The sequence below is a fragment of the Ornithorhynchus anatinus genome, chromosome 14 (genome assembly GCF_004115215.2).
Source record: "Ornithorhynchus anatinus isolate Pmale09 chromosome 14, mOrnAna1.pri.v4, whole genome shotgun sequence".
Classification (NCBI taxonomy): Eukaryota; Metazoa; Chordata; class Mammalia; order Monotremata; family Ornithorhynchidae; genus Ornithorhynchus; species Ornithorhynchus anatinus.
The window spans coordinates 36,213,184-36,227,157 of NC_041741.1; the positions used below are offsets into that span (position 1 = coordinate 36,213,184).

The 13,974-nt window shown below is 37.8% G+C and overlaps 1 long non-coding RNA gene across 5 annotated transcripts in view; it reads left to right on the forward strand.

Annotated features, from left to right (window-relative positions):
- Positions 1–13,974, forward strand: part of LOC120638818 — a 98,042-nt gene that overhangs the window by 59,150 nt on the left and 24,918 nt on the right. For all 5 annotated transcript variants that reach the window (XR_005660792.1, XR_005660795.1, XR_005660796.1 and 2 more), the window contains 2 exons: positions 10,127–10,330; positions 13,689–13,773. This is a non-coding gene — a long non-coding RNA (uncharacterized LOC120638818). The remainder of the gene's footprint in view (positions 1–10,126; positions 10,331–13,688; positions 13,774–13,974) is intronic.

A 13,974-nucleotide genomic window follows, 5' to 3' on the forward strand; every position in this document is an offset into this window, starting at 1 on the left:
TGTGGAAGCGTCGTCCGCGACCCAGGGAGCTCACGCTCCAGATGGGGAGCCAGCCGGCCAATCGGTCAGTGGTACGTATTGAGCACTTACTGTGTGCAGAGCACCGTACTGAGCACTGAAGCCTCCCTGCCCTAGGAAGAAGCAGGACCCGAAGTAGAACCTGAAGTAGCGTGGCTTAGTGGAAGGTGCCCGGGCTTGAGAATCAAAGGTCATGGGTTCTAATCCCGGTTCTGCCACTTATCAGCTGTGTGACTTTGGGCAAGTCATTTAACTTCTTTGGGCAAGTCACTTCACTTTTCTGTGCCCGAGTTACCTCATCTGACAAATGGGGATTAAGACTGTGAGCCCCAGGTGAGACAACCTGATTACCTTGCATTTACTCCAGAGCTTAGAACAGTGCTTGGCACATAGTAAGCGCTTAACAAATACCCATCATTGTTATTGTTGTTAATACAGATACAGTTAATAGGCATAATCCTTGCCCTTAAGGAGTTTACAGTCATATCAATGACATCCTGCACATCGTGTAACAAAACTATCTAGGAGTGGAATAGTTGAATAATTTATACTTTGAAAAGTTGGTGATGTATATGAAACATGCTTTACTTTTAGCAGACTAATGTTTAATAATTCATTTTAGATGTTTGTTTCCAGAAAATTTACGTGGTAGGTAGAGGATTCTTAAATCAGCCTTTGTGGACTTATCTTACTGCATCGGATTATACCTTCATGATGAACAAATGCCAGGGCTTGTAAAATAATAATAATGTTGGTATTTGTTAAGCACTCACTATGTGCAGAGCACTGTTCTAAGCACTGGGGTAGATACAGGGTAATGAGGTTCTCCCACATGAGGCTCACAGTCTTAATCTCCATTTTACAGATGAGGTAACTGAGGCACAGAGAAGTTAAGTGACTTGCCCACAGTCACACTGCTGACAAGTGGCGGAGCTGGCATTAGAGAACCTGAAAATCAAATGTATTAGACCATCATAGATCTAGGAAGAGATTGACCTGTCAACTAAAATAAGAATAAAAACTGTTACTGAAAACAACACTTATGGGCCAATTGTTAGTGAAACTTATAAATAAATTGCAAGCATAAAAATCCAATGACATTTATTGCGTGCTTACTGTGTGCAGACCCTGTACAACGCACTTAGAAGAGTACAATACAATAAGGAGCTTCCAGTCTAGAGGAAGACTTGAAATCTAATTTAGTAGGGGAAACTTTCCTGATGGAATGAAGCTCAATGGCACATTGATAAAGGCAAATTTGTAGATTAGAGACTTCTGATTTGGTGGGAGTGATATTGTGGGTTCCTGAGTAGAAGGTGATTGGGAATCGGGAATTCTGAATTTTATCCTCAGCTCTGCCACTAAATCATGGCATGGCATTTGTTAAAGCTCACTACATAATTCTGCCAGCAAAGGGGAAATAGATCCTGCTACTGAAAATAGGTCTGGTGTCAGTACTATTGATAAGCAGCCATGGAGGACTAAATATTCACCAGATTCATGAACAGTAGTATTACCCATATTTATTTAAATTAAAACTTATTAGTGAGATCACTTAAAATAGAGAATAACCGTCAGCCCTTTTGGAAACTATCAGCCCTATTTGCTTTTGTTTCCATTCTAAGATAACGGTGCGAAGGTCCATGTTTTCCTTCCTGAATGCTCGGGGTAAACAAAATTCTGAAAAACAGAATGGAGCCATTTTATAGATTTGTCATTGTCCTGGGCAAAAAAGCCATGATAAATAAAAGGCCCGCACTGAGGATATAGTCTCTTCTTTTAAAGATCGCTATTTTGTCCATTAGAGGAATTTATTCTGCCAGACCGGCCTCCTGTAGGTTTGACTATGGAGGAGCAGGTGTACGATTCCAAAGTGTCTTTACAAGTGGCTCAGCGGGGCCTCTCTGCCGTGCGTTCACAGGAGACAGCTCATCTGTTTAATCCTTATGTTTTAGTCAACCTTTCTTATTATGCAGACAGGGCTCCTATGCTCAGCTGGATTTTGACTCTCAGAATGAATTGATGGAACTCTTTGATCTTAGCTGTGTATTTCATCTGTTTCATCTTTCGACGTATCGCATGATCTTCCTAACTCTAGCTTGGGCTCTCGTTCTTCATTTGAATCTTTCCATTTTACTTTCCCCCTCCTTGGGGTGCTTTTCTTTAATGCCACAAAGTTGTTTTCCCAAATTCCCAAATAGAGTTGAGGAAATCAGTATCTATCAGTATGAAAAGGGTCCATTGTGCTTGCTTCTATTTGGCCCTTAATAGTTTTTCAAAATTTCATCAGCTTTCCGAAATTGAATGAGAACCTCTCATCTTCTACTAATCTCAAGAATTGAACACCTAAAAAGGAGAAGGCATTATTTCACAATCGTGGAACAGTCCAACATATTAAAAATTCACCTGAAGTCTCCCTGAAAGACCCAACTATATAATTGGAAGCTTTCCTGGATGTTAATACATCTTTAGGTTATCAGGTAAATTCTAAGGGTTGCGGCTTTTCCCTATTCACCTAAAGTTAACAGATCTTCACAGCTCTGTAGTATTTCAGGGATGAGAGCAAACTAAGATTTTATTTTACTTTCCTCCTTTTTTGGGATGAAATAAATGAATACTGTTGTTCGTCCCATATTTTAGCTTAGACTTGAGTATTTTCCCTGGGTAAAGTTTGCTATTTAGGGTAGACTTTAATTAGTTCATTTATTTCTACCTTTTAAATCAGTGTTCAAGTGTCACTCTCTTGCGGTGTTAAAACCAAAGCTGTCAGACACTTTTAAACTGAGCAAAGAATTGATGATTCATAAGAGCTAGGGACCCTCGAGAGAGTTATCAAAAGGTCTTTCCCCAAGAGGAGGATTATTGTGATAGGATGATTACTGTTCTCTGAAATATCTGTCATGTACAAATGCATATGCCATAGTCACTTAATAATTTTTATGGAGTTGTCAAAATTCACTTTTTGACTCAAAAAACCATCAGTAGAAGTAAAATTTGATAGAGATCGAATTTGAATCCTGGCTGCACTTTATAAAATGTCTGTTTGGAATTTACAGAAATCTGGAGATATTATGTAACTGCTTGTCTATCTCTTTTATGTGAAGTGAGGGGCTCTGAGCCCGGAGGATCTTAGAACATTATCTAATTCTTCCTGCTGCCCCTGGGCTGAACCAAACTAAAACCATCTGAAGATTGGTGTCTTTTTCTGGTTTTAAATGTCTCCAGAAAGAGAAGTGCTACAGTAAGCCCCCTGGAATTTATGAACCCAAAACATTACCATTATTTTTTCTGAGCCCTTTCCAATTTGGTGACTAAGTTATTCAGTGACTGAATTGAATAATCTCAACGTGTGAAGAAGTACTGGGTAGTACCTCCCGAGACCAAAAGTTCCCCAGCCCTGGAAGTTCTGTGGATTTTACTTGTTGATCTGGAATTGTCTGGGCAATCTTAAGAAGTGTCATGGGTTCTAATCCTGGTTCTGCCAGTTGTCTGCTGTGTGACCTTGGGCAAGTCACTTCACTTCTCTGTGCCTCATTACCTTATCTGTAAAATGGGGATTGAGACTGTGAGCCCCACGTGGGACAACCTGACTACCTTGTATCTACCCCAGTGCTTACAACAGCGGTCGGCGCATGGGAAGCGCTTAACAAATACCATCATTATTATTACCATTACTATTAAAGGTTCAAGAACGATATTCTGTGCAGAGCAGCAGCCCTCTGAACTCCCTCCCAAAATGGCACCACAACGCAAACCACGGAGTTTGTTTTAGAGTGGTAGCTTCTCTACACATGGCGGAGGGGCAGGAACAATGCATCCTCCTCTTTCCCTTGTTCCATACTCATTTGGTCTCTTAGGGTGTAACCGCTGCAACTCTGGTAACAAGAGGGCCTGGGGCACTGTACATGTGCTATGGAAAAACCATGCACCACAGATTGCCTTCCCAACCACCACTTCCTGTTTGCTTCTCAAAAATGTAATGATACATACCATCCAATCCTCGAACAGTTACAAGTTACTCCCCTGCTGCCAGTTTGTGAATGAATTGCTCAACCAGAACCTATGGCAATTAATTCCATATGTAATTAATTCCTATCTAAGACTGTTCTGTCCTGCTAAAGATTTTGAGTACCAGGTAGGACGGGGACTGGGTCCAACCTGATTACCTTTGTCTACCCCCACACTTAGAAGAGTGCTTAACAAATACCGTAAAAGAGGTTTTCCACAGCTGGCAATTCCAAGTGTTGTTTTGGTAGTCCATTGTGATATTTTAACCGGGTAGTAGTTCTTCCTTACATTTCCTGAAACTCTTTCTTTGTTGTCGGTTTAGACCATTTCCTCTTGGTGGTCCTCTATTGAATGTACAGGAGCATCTTTATAGAAATAAGCTCTCTTAGTATGGCCTTTTTTCTCCAGTGTAAACAAACCCCACTTCTTTTAACCTCTCCCCACAGAGCCTCAGAAAAAATTGTTGCTCCTGTTTGAATAATCTCATGTCTCTGCACTCTTTTAAAAATGTGGTGGGCAAAACCAAACACAATTCCGTTAAGGTCTGATTAAGAGACTAACCGAATGACGTTTCCAGGTTCTTCCTCCTCATAGTTTGACTGATGCCTCCTACTATCGTATTGGGGTTTTTTTTCCCACTAATGGCATTTGGTTAATGACCAGCATTCGGCATTTTGTTTACCGTTTGTCTCTTTCTATTGAACTTATTATTTAGTCCATCTTTCCCCATCCTGGATTGGTGTTCCTTGTTTCCGATCCCAATAAGACATGCCATTGTCTTATTGAATCCCACCCTTTTAATGATGGGATTTTAATAACTTAATTTTAATTTTAATAACTTGTCACACAGTCACTTTGAATGTAATTCCTGACTAATGAGATTGTATCAATTCTACCCAATGGAAATGAAAAGAACGGTATGAATATTATCAATTTGTAATTTGGTGGTTTGGGGTAGATTGAGTTCCTAAATATGATGTGGGCAGGGAATGCCTCTACCAACTCTGTTGTAGTCTCCCAAATGTATATTACGGTAAGTGCTCAATGAATACCGATGATGATGATGAGTAGGGCAATCTCACTTTACTACAAGAAAACTTTCTATACTTTATTAGCTTTAGTCATATTTACTAAATTTATTTTTACTATTACTTATTTTTATTTTCCCATTACTGACAAAAAAGCTGATTATACAGGAACTACACATGAAATTTCAAGAGTGGTTAGAGGTTCTAATTGCTGGTACAGTAAAAAATTCCAACTGTGCATTTGTTTTTGACAGAGTAGCCTGGTTACGCTTTGACAATCATTTTAGAGTTATAATTTTTTCCTTTTCCCCTCAGGGCTCTTTACTTTCCTCAATTAGTAATTTGAGTTCTCTTGGCCAGTTAATCTCGGCATAGGAAAATATTTTAGTTGAAGCCTTCTCTATGAATATGCGCCTTCTCTATGAATATGCACCCTTCTTTGGAGAAGCAGCGTGGCTCAGTGGAAAGAGCATGGGCTTTGGAGTCAGGGCTCATGAGTTCGAATCCCAGCTCTGCCACCTGTCGGCTGTGTGACTGTGGGCAAGTCACTTCACTTCTCTGGGCCTCAGTTCCCTCATCTGTAAAATGGGGATTAAGACTGTGAGCCCCACGTGGGACAACCTGATTCCCCTGTCTACCCCAGCGCTTAGAACAGTGCTCGGCACATAGTAAGCGCTTAACAAATACCAACATTATTATTATTATTAGATTAAACAATGTAAATTTCACTCAGATGACTGAAAATGAAATGCATAAGTACCTCGTTATATTTCTGGGGGCCTCTCTGGCTCAGGTCTATAACCTGTTGTTTTGTCCCCCTCTCTACATTCTAGTAGTGTTCCCCACTTGTGGTTCATTACAATTATTCATTTCATTGTAATATTTGCTCAGGAAAAATAGAACATTTAACAAATGTAGAAAATGAGCTGCTAACTTCTCCAAGAAACACAGATTGCCATTTGATGATGTTCTAAATTAACAGAGGAGCCTTGTGAGGGAGGTTTACATTCTGTGGCCTTTCTATGTACCCTGCTGTTTGTGTTCCTTTTAAAGAGAACATCTTTACTATTCCAAGAGGGGGGAAAGGACCATTTTTTATTTTATGGAAATATGTAAGTAAAATAAATAAAGGGAAAAGTTTTCTAAATATATAGACTTAAGAGAAGGTTCAAATACTTTGAGTAAAGAAAACTGAATGTTTGTCTTTATTACCTAGACATTTGTTAGTTCTCTGCCTGCTCTACTGGCGGAAGCGAAACACTTCAACATCTTTGGAATTTGGGAATTTAGTGAACATGTAGATGACTTTTTTTGTTGTTGAAGTGACGAAAGCATCCCATACTTGGGCTGACTTTATACACTAATAGTAACGTGTCCACATAAAGGAAAATATTTCCAGAACATCAAGCCTAACCCATTTCTGAGTGTGGTTGCAAGCATCACTGGGCTAAATTAATGTATTCATCCCATAGCAAGTATCCCTCCCATGCATTATTCCTTCCTCCTTCATAAATCTCTGTACATTCGGGGCAATATTTACTCAAACAAAATTAAGCCAAATGGATTATTGCCTGGACTCTGAATGGCCTATTTTTAGAAAGAGACATTTCAGGAGACTCTTATCTTTCTCTGCCAATAGCCCAAAGTAAGTAGAAAGTATTCTGACTGGAGAATATGGAGAGTTAAATGGAAAGCTTGTTTTCTCAGTTGATCTGGAGAAAAATCTAGTTCAAGGATGGTATGGGGACTAGAAGAGCCCTTATCACGTTCTCTTTCCTCTACTCAGATGGTGTCATTTTTCTTTGTTTCCACTCTACCAGCGACATTCTTCTTATAAGCAGAATTGGTCCTCCCTCATTGGGTGGAAGCAACGTGAATCCTACTGTTTGACACTTTAGGGCAAGCTGTCAGCCTGAATGAACTCTATTGCACGTTCTCAAGGACTTATTACAATGCCCTGGACACAGTGGGTGCCCTATAAATACTGACTTGGGAACAGAGATGGGGACCAAATCTTCCTTGTCTCACACACTGCTGCCCACTGGTCTACTTGCCCAGCTGGTGGGACTTTGTTTCATGCTGAGTTCTTATGCTTGGCTTAGGGTCCGAGCCCATTGCCCAAGGCATGCCTGGTCTCCCTCCACGTTCTCTGACTCTTTCTTTGGAGTTACCCTTTCGGCACCTGTTGGTTTTTCCTCAGGGTTGTGCCCTTTCTTATTACATGGAAGAGAAAATCACCCACCGGGATAAAAATCAGATTTTTATAGAATTTATTTTATCTAGCTCATAGAAAAAATGCAAAGTTCTCATGCCATGTGTTCCTTGACCGTTTTTGCTTTAATGATTACGTAGATTCTCGGGCTTAAAACTCTGATTTGATACCAAAAATGCATTTTGTTAGATTATTAGTGTATTAAGGCATTTTTTATCTAAGAAATGCCTGAGGCTCATTTTTGTTTCGATCAATTTAACATTTAGCATTAAACATACTCTAGGTGCTGAATAGGTAATGCTTGGTTCTTCTTCACTTAGGCGGCTCCTGTGTCTCCTTCACTCTGTAGCGTGAGATAAGGTCAACTAAGGCCAACTCTATTACCATCAATATTTCAATAACACAAAGTGCCGTAGAGCTTATTTTTATATTGTTTAGTTTTGCCATACGGAAGAGTGGACTGTGAGCCCGTTGATGGGTAGAGATTGTCTCTATCTGTTGCTGAATTGTACTTTCCAAGTGCTTAGTACAGTGCTCTGCACACAGAAAGCGCTTAATAAATATGACTGAATGGAATAAAAGAGAACGTTTTCTGCCTAAACTTTTATGGAATTATTGATCATTCTGCATATCAGACCAAACTATACTATTTCGTCATGGGTCATGGGTTCTAATCCCAGCTCCGCCGCTCGTCAGCTGTGTGACTTTTGGCAAGTCACTTAACTTCACTGTGCCTCAGTTACCTCATCTGTAAAATAGGGATTAAAACTGTGAGCCCCACATGAGACAACCTGATCACCTTGTATCCCCCAGCACTTAGAACAGTGCTTTGCACCTAGTAGGCACTTAACAAATACCAACATTATTATTATTATTATTATTTCATATCCCGGGATAGCCTTCTTTTGCCTTCTGAAGCCTCAAACTAGTACTTTTTCTGTTATTAATAGTGAAACCTTTATTAATGCTAGAGCTTCTGTAAGGGACTTTAAACAGGTAAACATTTTTGCCCCTGAGGTGTTTATTGACTGGAGAGATCTTGGCTCTTGGCAAAATGTCAAATGACTTTTCTTTGTTGCAAGAAATTATTGGTGGCCAGCAGTGAGACAGCCCAAGGTACGGTTACCGTTACCAGCTTTCTTGAGTTTCCTTTCCTTTCAATCAATCAATGGTAATTATTGAGTGCTTGACACTGACACCTGCCAATTTCTTTATCTCTCATCCCCCTTTCCTTCAAAATCCATGCCACCTTCTACCCCTCAAAATATACCTGCATTTGTATCCTACGAGCCTGAATCGGATCACTCATTACTCCCATGCGAAGAAAAAAAAGTATTTCAGAAACTTCAGGTATGTTAGGAAAAAGGAATGGCAGAGGCCCCTACACTTTGGTATAGTCAGTCAAGGTGAATCATATTAAAATAAAACATAAATTCAAATGATAATCTACTAATTACTTTTAATACTGCTGTAATGAGTGTAATGCAAGCTACCCATCATTTTTATGCTTATAGGTGAGAATGTTGTCCCCTTGGGTCCTAATAATATGTATTTAATTGAAATCAGATATCACAGTACAAAGTGGTATTTTAAAAGGAAATTATAAGAGGTGCTTTAGCTTCTCATCAAAAAAAATATTCACCATCCTTGGAAAAGTTTCTGGAGTAGTCGTCATTATGTTTGATTTTCGGAATATTCAATTTTGTATCTCTATTAATTGAATCTGATTTCTAACCTTTAATTTCACTTCACTGATACCACAATATTATATATATATATAATTTATATTTAAATATCTATTATATGTACCTGTACGTGATTTATATTTAATACATCATCTGTATATATGCAGATGAATATTACCACCAATTTATAGAATGACCATCTCAGTTATACCCCAAATTTTGAAAATCAATCAGAAAAAAAAAACTCCTTTACTCAAAGCACTCTTTTCTTTAAATGTTTCAAATTTGACGTATGGTTGTTTTGCATCCTAATGTAAGATAATCCTAGGTTTACATATATTAAAGGTGTGAGTGTATGCTTGATATGCTTATCTTTTAAGGATTTTAAGGATTCTATTAGTGTACAGTACAACCCCAGATGAAATTTGAAGAATTAAGAGAAAAGACTGCTCTGAGTAAAGGTTTTTTTTAACTATCAAAATTCAACTAGTTACAAACAAGTTAGTCATTCTTAATTTGGTTGTATTATTTAAATTCCATACATATATTTCACTAGTTGGAATCTGTTGGCTATCATATTAAATGAAAAAAGAGGGGAAAATAATCCTATATTATCAGATAATCTAAATTCAGCATATAGAAGCAACTATGTAGCCAGCTTATCCAAATCATTTTACAAGGGTAACTAGGAAGGAAATCGGCATATAGTTAGAAAAAGGAAGTTGGGTCCATGTTACAATTGTATTTTCACTCCAGAACTTTACAAATATGTGCATTCTTAATAAGGTTTGTGTTCAAATGACCAACAGCCCCTTCGCACATACACACCAGCCTAAACGGGAAGTCCTAGGAACTGTGCATGAGATATGGTTGTGTTCTTGGTCCCAAATCAATCTTGTCACTCCTCAGAAAGCAATGAAAGATAATAAGTACTATTCACCTGATTGCCTTCCTGCTCCGAGACAGCTGGTGACGCTTGTCTTCCTGATAACCAGGAGTTTCAGATCTAAGGCAGGGATAAAGAGAAGCTGGGAGCAGGCTGAATCTAAATTTGACAGCCGATGGCTGAGTAGAGGGTCAGAAGGGATAGAATCTGTGACACGTCTAAGAAAGGAACAAAATTTATCTGCTCTGGTTGCAATGATTAGATGTCTCATTGTCTGGCTTTCTTACAGTGGGTGATTGATCGTACCCGCCAGCTGGCTAATATCATAATTAACAAAGTTGCTACCACGTCTGAGAAGTTTAATCGAAAAATTTGCCAGCCGAATGATGGCATTGTCACCCAGATCACAAGCGTTGCGGAGTCGATTCTTGAGCTGGTTGAGCGGCAGAGCTGAGGAGACAAAATGAGAAATGCCGAACTCCTTCAACCAAAGGTATGCTTCTTTCAGAATTTCACTTGTTCTCCGGGCTTTTTGTTTCCAATTTGTCTTTTCTGATCGAAGCAGGTTTCATTTCAGGTAGCTCCAGAATGTCTGAAATCATGACAAATTCTGAGAGAATTGGATACGTTAGGAAAAGAAATGTGAAAATATGAAAAAGAAAACATTAATCATTTCCATATTTGGGTTCTAAATGAGAGTCTTTTACAGTCCCTATCTACTGATTTTCAGAAGTATGTTTAATTCACCTAAACCAGGCAAGGTTTAACTCTTAGAAAAATACTATTTTCTTTTAGGAGTATTTCTGTTTATCTGAGGAAGTAACAATACATTTGTCATCTAGTAGCTATGATTTCCTTCTAAGAACTGATATTGCCGAAAGGAAAAGGCAGGGTCCAAATCATGGACCCAGATAAACTACATAAAACATGAGTCTTATACTTCTTGACATTGTGAATAATTTCAATTTTTCAGCCTATTTTTTTTTCAAATGACTTTGTTGTCCATCAGTGGTTTAGAGAATCCACCAAAAAGTCATCGTGGCATGTTACCAATGACGGGTAGAGTATGTGAATGCTTATATGTGCTCCACTGTAGTCAAAAGAGAGAGTGAGGGGAAAATAGGCAAAGCCAGGAAGGGAATGAACTGTTTAATTATGTTTGTCAAATATTATTGTAATAATAGCTAGCCAATCAGTTGCAATGAAAATAGTGGCATGTTAAAGTTCTTAGACATCTTAGAAGTTTCCAAGGTCACTGTCATAGCAAAAAGAGTCATTTTTATTTACCTAGTACTATTTGACTCCTCAATTACAGCAACTTTAAAGCCCAATTTTGGAAGCAGATTTCGTTGTCCTCTTAAATTTCAATGGCTTGTCTTTACCTTTCCTCTCCATCTTTTCCCCGATGATGAAAGTATTTGGAAAATAAAAATTTGAAAATACTGGGTTTTAAAGTAGCATTAGTCAAATGACTTATTTTTTAAAAGAAAATCTTACAGGAAACCTTTCGTTCGTTATATGCTCCATCTTCCTTTAATAGGAGAAAAAAAACTGAGGTTTACAGGGAAGGCAGAATGGTTTTACTTTAAGCACTGTTATTAAAATTGAAGCATTGATCATCTCTAAAGTTAAATGCAATCACATTCGATTCCTAGGAAAAGCTCAAAGTGGAGACCAAAGCCTGTTTTCTACTAATGGTAGGGCATCCTTTTTAAAGGAGAATTTTATTCTCTACAGAGTGAGCTTCCAAGGACCACACAAGGTTATGCGTAACATTTAGAATAGCTAATTGTTTTCTTCACCTGGCATTTCTATTGCAATACAGATATTCTTTTTCAAAATCACTTTTTTTGGGCGGGGGAGCTGGGGGGGTGGAAATTGGGGGCCGTCTAGCAAACCCTGTGAATAGCTTCGAATAGATGGGCAGCAGAACCGGAGACAATGAAAAAGATTAAGTGCTAAGAGAATGTATTGTTATTTTAACCTAAGCCACATAATATTTTCCAAAATTGAGACTTTGGGCATTGTTGAAACGGAGTTGGAGTATCAAAGGTCCGGGAGGATTAGTGAGGAGCAGTAAAGAAGGGTCGCAGCAGATGTGCCTGGTTTTTAACAGGATTATCTTCTGAAATGTGTAGAAATGAACTCTCATCATAGTTTCAATGAAATTCATAATTTTAGTAAAATGTTAATGGTTAATGTGCTAATTTAAAGAGTGAAAAGATTAGTGATGTGTGACTAAAGTAATGCATTCTATTGCATGGAAATAGGAATATAATAAATGTCCTGCAGGTGATTGAGCTACTGCAATTTTATTGAAGATTAAAGTTTGATTGACCTTTGTTAGGGTGATTAACCCTTCTGAAATTAAAAGCCAGTGCTAAATTGTTCTGTCCAATTTAAATGCAAACATTGAGAAGAGTGGTATGTCATTCAAATGAAAAAAAAACTTCCCTGTTTAATTTGAATTTTTGCACATCTGAGAAGCTACTAATAAATACGGTCTGATTTAACTGGCAAAACTAGTTCAGTCCAAAGTGGCCTTATAAGAAGCAAAACTGATTGATCTGTCATGATGAAGGAATTGTAGGAAAAAAGCATACATGTCTGAAGCTAATGTTTACATTTGAGAAACTAAATGCTACCTGTGGAAAATAAACCTGAAATATATAGAGAAGGTAAGATCTTCACATTATTGATAGGTGTTATCCTATCTAGTGCCTATCACCTAAAGGACACGCATATGAAGTATCCCCTGGCAACTGATGAAAAGAGCTGCTTTTGGTGTGACTCGATGTGAGACTGTTTCTAAAACTCAATGTTTTTTGAAATATCCTTTCAGGTAGTCTTTGGTCGTGCATAGGTACATAATGCATTTTAATTAATTTTCCATATAAATCATATAATGAATAATTTTTTCTTCCCATTGCCTTCTTTGGAATCCCTAGTCAAAAGTTAAACATTCATATTGCTTCAAAACAATATGCCCTCTTTGCATTTTATCAGATTCCCTTAAAATCATAAGTGAATATTTTTTAGTCTGAGTTCCATCACATAATAAAGAAAAATCCTTTTCTCTTATGTATCTGGGAACTATTAAAATGGTAATAAGTTTTCTCTCCATTTCATATGAAATTCATTTTCCTCTCTTTTCATCAAAGGGTTCACACTGAATATGTCAAGGTAGAAAGTCCAAGTCATTGTAGTGTAAAAATTGAGGAGCCTTAGGTGCTGGAGCTTAGTTTTGCATAGGCTTTTTATATACTCTTTAAAACCTCCTCCAGAAAGGCAAACTTCTTTGGAGGCCCCATTAAAATACTCAGAGATGAAAAGTTAACTTGAGGAGGGGTGACCTAGATGAAACAGCTGGCAAAAATATTGTGGGCTCCTCCAGGGTATTGAATTATACCTTAAGGCATGGATTTAATAATATGTTTAACTAGGATCTATTTGTTAAAAGGATCATTGCTTAATTTGTAATTATGGGACTTGTATTCCACTATCAATTTGTAAACAAGGAAGCTCTACTGTGCCTCTTCTGATGAACTGAATCCCTAATTCTGCTCTCCATTTTTAAGACTTTTATTCTCACATTTTTAATTCTGAGATTCCATGATGAATCACGTACATATGATAATGTTATGATAACACCAACAAACTCTAATGAAATCTTCAAGAAAACAAAAATTGATAAGTTTTCTAACTTTTTCCCTTTGGTAAAAAATATACCAAATTGGACAATCCTTGTTTAGCTGACTGGCTTTAGCCAAAGTCCTTTTAACATTGTGTTATTAGATTTTCTGAACAGACATATTATTGCTAATATGCTTTTCTTTTTCATTTCCATAAAGTATTCCTAAAAGACAATATGTAGAGAATGGATGGGATTTTCTGCACCCTTATAAATATTCAGTACTTCTTGATGAAGATTGAAAGGTAGGTGTGAGTTTCTCTGTGTGTGTGTGTGTGTGTGTGTGTGTGCGTGCATGTATGTGTATTTACATGTTTGTGGTGGAATATTTGCTGAGAGGGGAGAAGATGAAGAAGAAACTTATAGTCCATATTTTGCTTTCTTCATATTAATTTTGAGGACCTGGCAATTTGTTTCTTCATTCATTCATCTAGTACCAGCTATGA